This window comes from Physeter macrocephalus, chromosome 20, assembly GCF_002837175.3.
Source record: "Physeter macrocephalus isolate SW-GA chromosome 20, ASM283717v5, whole genome shotgun sequence".
In the NCBI taxonomy this organism is placed as follows: domain Eukaryota; kingdom Metazoa; phylum Chordata; class Mammalia; order Artiodactyla; family Physeteridae; genus Physeter; species Physeter macrocephalus.
This window is the reverse complement of record NC_041233.1, coordinates 35,780,418-35,786,038: the sequence shown is the minus strand read 5'-3', so window position 1 is coordinate 35,786,038 and position 5,621 is coordinate 35,780,418. Positions and strand designations below refer to the sequence as shown.

At 58.7% G+C, this 5,621-nt stretch overlaps 1 protein-coding gene across 1 annotated transcript in view; it reads right to left on the bottom strand.

Annotated features, from left to right (window-relative positions):
• The window catches only part of GPRIN2 (G protein regulated inducer of neurite outgrowth 2), a 7,045-nt gene extending 5,824 nt beyond the window's left edge, over positions 1-1,221 (bottom strand). The window contains exon 1 of the mRNA XM_055081063.1: positions 1,196-1,221. The gene's annotated coding sequence lies outside the window, so the exon portion shown is untranslated. The remainder of the gene's footprint in view (positions 1-1,195) is intronic.
• Between the last annotated feature and the right edge of the window lie 4,400 nt (positions 1,222-5,621).

The following is a 5,621-nucleotide window of genomic DNA, read 5'->3' as shown; positions in this document are numbered from 1 at the left end:
GCCGCTCCGCGGCATGTGGGATCCTCCCAGACCGGGGCGCGGACCCGGTTCCCCTGCATCGGCAGGCGGACGCGCAACCACTGCGCCACCAGGGAAGCCCTGGTCTTGCTTCTTAATCTTTCCTACCCTCACCCCATCCTAGGACCTAGTTACCAACAGTGTTCCCAATGTCTCCATCATCACACTGTTTCCAAGTCTATTTTAAACCTCAACTTTGAAGGATACCCATGCACACGCTCATACCTGCATGCATACAGACACACACAAGTTTGGAGTCTGCATTCTAAGTGCCCCAAATGGCATGTCCATCTGCCTTAAAAATCATGGAAAAGGCTCTGGTTTCATGCAAAAAAAAGACCCTGGGAAGATGTTTGGCACAAGTTAAAGCACAGGCACAGAGGTATCCAAGACCCTTAGTGTTCTTTAGATGACACTTTAATGTTCTCTCTCCTGCCCCATTTGATGCCAGTCAAATTTGCAATGTGGCCAATTCCCTGTGGCCAAGGCAGTACTCTCCTGCTGCCTCAGTTCTGCTTGTCAGCAAGTGGAGGAGCAACCAGCCTCACATGCAGCATTCAACCAATATCATTTTGAGTAAAAAACTCCAGTTCTGCAAAAACTTCCAGAGTGGCCCAACCAAAGAGAATGCTAGGTTGACCTGGTCAGAGGTTCCAACTCCTGCTGTGTCGCCCTAGCGGAGGAGCCCAAGGCCTCTGGGGATGAGCCCAGGGGGATTACCAAGGCCAGTGCAAGCAGGCCCCATTGCAGACCACACCTGTGGCATCCATTTAGGTCTTCTCTTTTAAGGGACAGGCATTTGGATGATGACTTCTGCTTCCAACGAAACCAAGACAGGAAAAAGCAAAGCTATGTGGTCAGGAGGGGAAACTGCTCATATGTTGAGATGTGGATCTTACCCCTCAGGGACCAGGGAGGGATACACACCACCCAAATCCTTCATTGCACAGTGAGGGTGTGGCAACCTCCAGCAGGTGGTCTGATCCATCCCAGCAGCAAAAGAGGGACTGACAGGACCAGACTGTTTAAGGCCAAAGTGGGGGAATGCAGCAGGAAGCATTCCTGAGCTACTGAGAAGTGTTTAGAGGGACAAAACTTACCCATCACAGAGCCTTAAGAACAAGATGCCCAGCTCACAAGCTATGCAGGAAAGGCTTCTGGGGTAACAGTGCGGCAGAGGCCCCAGGACCCAGCTCTGCTCACCACAGAGAAGCCTAGGCCCCACCAGCCCCAGAGCTCCCTCCCCTGAGGAGGATTTGCCCATACTTCCCAGGAGGAAGCTGGGATGGAGAAGGTCAGCCTCCAGCCCCAGCTGCCCCAAACCCGAAGCAGCCCAGGTGGCTGGTGTGTCCCTACCTGCGTGGCCACGGGCACCCATGAACCAGCATAGGCCCACACCCCAGCCGTGGACACACCAGAGGCCGACATACAGGCCCGTTTGCTGTGTGAGCCTGCAGGAAACAGCATCCACACAGCTGCACACTGCACAACAAACGTACAGGCCGTGGAGCCAAAGGCCCGAACACATCACACCACACCACACACTCTCCCCCAGGGGCAAGGGTCCCTGCCCTGACCCTCCCACACAAAGCCCACCGGGACTCAGGGAGAAGGTCCTCAACGCGATCCCCCAAACTAGGCTACAGACCTTCCCAGCAGCAAAGGCAGTGACTGAAGGAAGGCGGGGCTAAGGGCCAAGGGGGTAGGGATGGAGGGCAGGAGCAATGAGAGGGAAGGGAGGCCTGGGGCTGGGGTCAGTGGGAGGAGGGTGGGATGGGCGGTGGGGATGGAAAAGGGGGGAGGAAGGGGAGGGGAAGAGACCCTAGGAACAGGGGTGGAGGCAGAATGAGACGGGGTCCTGGGCGGAGTATTGAGAAATGGGAGGATGGGCAGAGGAGACGTGGAAGAGGGGATAGGAAAGGCAATGAGACCAGATAGAGGAGGGATGCGGCCATGGGGGGCGCTGAGCACTGGGCGGGGGCCGGGATGCGGAGGGTCCGAGTGCAGGGAGAGGTGAGGAGTGGGGTTCCGGGGCGCAGGAAGGGTAGGCGCCGCCCATCCCACCCTCCTTCGCCCTAACACGGGCGAGAACGGAGCTGGCCTCTCACCCTCTCGCCCGCCCAGGGCCGCGCAGGCCGGCGGAAGCGCTGCTCCTGTGGCCGCCACAGGTGCCCGGCGCAGCGGCCCAAGATGGAGCCGAGCCGGACCTGGCCTGGGCCGAAGACGCCGTCAGCCGCGGTCCGCCCGGCCCCCGGAGCCAGCGCCGGGGAGGTGCCGAGAGGTGACTGGGGGCTGGGGTGGGGATCCGGGGGAGACGGGACGAAGAGGGCGGCAGCCCTGCTCACCTGGACCCGCCCCCGCGCTCCACCGCCCACGTCGGCGTCCCGGCCCCGCCCCCTGCCCCGCCCCCGCCCCCACGGTCCCTCCGCTCCCCGCGCTATCCCCACAGCCTACAGCCCCAGGAACCCTCCCCTACTCTGCCCCGCGAGACCCCAGTCCTCCTTCCTGACCCCCTCCTCGCGGCACGTCCCAGTGTCCTGTCTTTTCGGCCCCGCCCCCACCATGATCTCCAGTTTTACAGGCCTGTCCAACGACCCCCCACCCAAGACAGCCATCTTTCCGACCCGACCCCGCCGTCCCCAGTCTCATAGGCTCGGCTCCCCACAATCCTCCAGCCCCCGACCCAGTTCCCCAGCCCAAGTCTTCCTAGCTCCGCCGCCTCGGTCCTTGTTCCCCTCCGTCACCACGCCCCGCACAGAGGTCTACAGCCGCTCTGGAGACCCCCTTTCTCACGGCCCGCACCGTGTTCTTGGTCACCCCGGCCCCGCCCTTCACAAGTCACGGACTTCCCACCCTGCCCTCGAGAACCCCAGCGCTAGGACCTGTCCCCTGGGATACCCGGTCGGGTCCCTCTTCGTCCCCGCCCTGCGGACGCTCATTCTCCAAGCCCTGGACCCCAGAGTCCGATCCTCTCAGATTCACTCTCGCAGACCCCACGACCGACCCTGGCCCTTTGCACTCCGCCTCCACGGCCCCTCCAAGACCCAGGTCTTGTCCCCAGAGCCCTCCACCCGGCCTCCACAACCTAAACCTCCTAGATTCCATGCCCAGAGTTGCTTCCCCAGTTCTGGCCCCAAAGCCCGTATTCTCCCACACCTTTCCTCATCCCTTTCCTCGCCCATGTCCCTGTCTCCACCTTTGCCCCCAAGCCAACCCAACTCCTGGCATCTAATCTCCAGCCCGCTCCCAGGGACCCCAACAGCTGGCTTGCACATTGACCATGTGGGAATGAACCGACTCCGCCCAAGCTCGCGCCCCTTCCTGCTGCTCTCTGTAGCCCCAAAACACCCTGTCTCACTCTCCCCCTGCCCTACGATGCCAGGAGCCGGTCCAGGCCCTGGGAAATCCCGATCCTGCCCCATCACAGGATGGGGGCCTGTGAGCTCAGTTCGCTCAATATCCCCCAATCTCTGACAAACACGGGCTCCTTACACACAGACTCCCAATAGGCGTCCACCAGCCCAGACTGATCCTGACCCCTTCCACACTCGAGATTCCTCCCCCCCACCCAGGGCCCCTTGTAAGAGAATCTTGTCCTATCTCTGGGCTCTGAGAATTGAGCCCCAGTGTCGACCCTCCTCTGTTGATCCCAGCTTCAGGGACCACTGATATGCTGGCCCAGCCCTTTGCTGAGGGGTCTGCACCCCTCTGGTTCAGTGGCGGAAGAGGCAATACCATCTCTACTGCTCTTCCAGTTTGGGAAGACCTGAGGCCCCAGCCTCACTTCTCTGGTCTCCACCAGCCCTGTGCCTCCACCTAGCATCAAGAGGGGACCTACAGAGAGTTCCCCAGCCATTGGAGAGTGGAAAGCCCAGGCAGGAGACTGCACCATTCACTTTCTGTAGCCCCTAGCCTGGCACCAGTCCAGAGGAGGGGCCTTGCGGCACTATGTCGCGGGTGTGGCTTGGACCTCACAGCCAGCTGCCCCCACCCAATGCCTTGGTGTGTTCTCTGCACGTGAGACCCCTCCCAGCCTTAGTACCCCTGTCTGTAGCTCTGAGCTGCCCCTCATCAGTTTGTCTCATAGACCAAAGTACGCAACAGATAAACAGTCATTCCCTCAGTATCCGCAGGGTATTTGTTCCAGGCCCCACCGCAGATATCAAAATCCTCAGATGGTCAAGTGCTATAGTCGGCCCTCTATATCTGCAGGTTCCACATCCTTGGATTCAACCGACTGCTGATCGTGTATTAAGTTTGCCGTCTGTGGTTGATTGACTCCACACGTGTGGAACCCATGGATACAGAGAGCCGACTATACCACCACGTCACACACGGCATTTGACCCTGTGGGTCATGCGCTCACGCTTCTCCGCCCAGATTCTAATGACGGGTATCACTGTCTACTCCCCCCAGCCTGAGATCCTGCCGCTTAGGGCCTGGAAGCATTGGTTTTACCTTCTCTGCCCACCCACCCACACTTCCTCCAGTTACAGCTTCAAGTTGGGATCTCAGTCACTGGTGAAGAGGGTGGGGTTCTGCTCAGGAAGACTCAGACTGTCCTAAGCACCCCTTTCCAGTGGGGTCTCTCTCCCAGGGTCTAGCAGATGGCTGGCCTCCTCACCATACACAGCCTGGCAGGGGGATATGGCCAAAAGGGGGCATGTTGGGGATTTGTTTGCTGAGACCACCACCCACTCCTGCCCCTGCCCAGGAATTAGGGCCCCTCCTCCAACATCTCATGAATCTTACTCTTATTTCCTTCTTAGGGAAGTCAACAGAGTTCCAGGAAGGGATGAGCTATGTGGGGATATACTGAGAGTTGGTGCCAGACCCGGGACTCAGACCTGGGGCTCCCAGCTCCCTGAGCATCAGAGAACCCCCCGAGAACCTCACTGCAAGTGTTTCAAGGATCCCTGCTTGGAGGTGGGTGTCAGCAGATGTCTGCCATGCTGGATGCCTGCAGATGCAGCCTGACTAGACCTGCCATTAGGGTCTCTGAACATCACCCTGGCCTTGGCCCCTTGTCCCACTGGTCCTCTTCTTCCATTTGCAGCTGGTCATGGGAGCTCTCCTGGCTGCAGTGGCTGCTGGCGGAGATCCCAGCATGGAGAGTCAGGCAGGAATGACAATCCCAACACCCCCGCATATTCACTGGTTCTGTGATCTCACACCCAAGCTAAACCATCCCTCTCTCTGGGCATCAATTTCCTCATCTGCAGAATAATTATTCTTACCTCACAGGACTATAGGAAATAGAGAGTTTGTTTAAGTGTTCTGTAGAGTCTTCTTGCTGCTATCAGTCATTTGATCAAATATTTATCAAGCTCCTCCTTTGTTCTGGAGATACAAGCTAGGACTGCATGGGGTGGGAATGGGAGTGGAATTTGTTGATTAGAGCAATCATAGAGAGAGGAGGCACTTGACTTAGGACCTCACGGGCCAAGTGCCATTTCCTGAGACCCAGACCCTGACAGAAGAGAAGCAGGTATGGTGGGCTCAGGAGTTCAGTGGGGGCATGCTGGGATGGGTGAGACAGCAGGTGGAGAAGCGAGTGACACATACAGGACTGGGGTTTGGGCTTCCCCAGGAGGTCTGGGCAT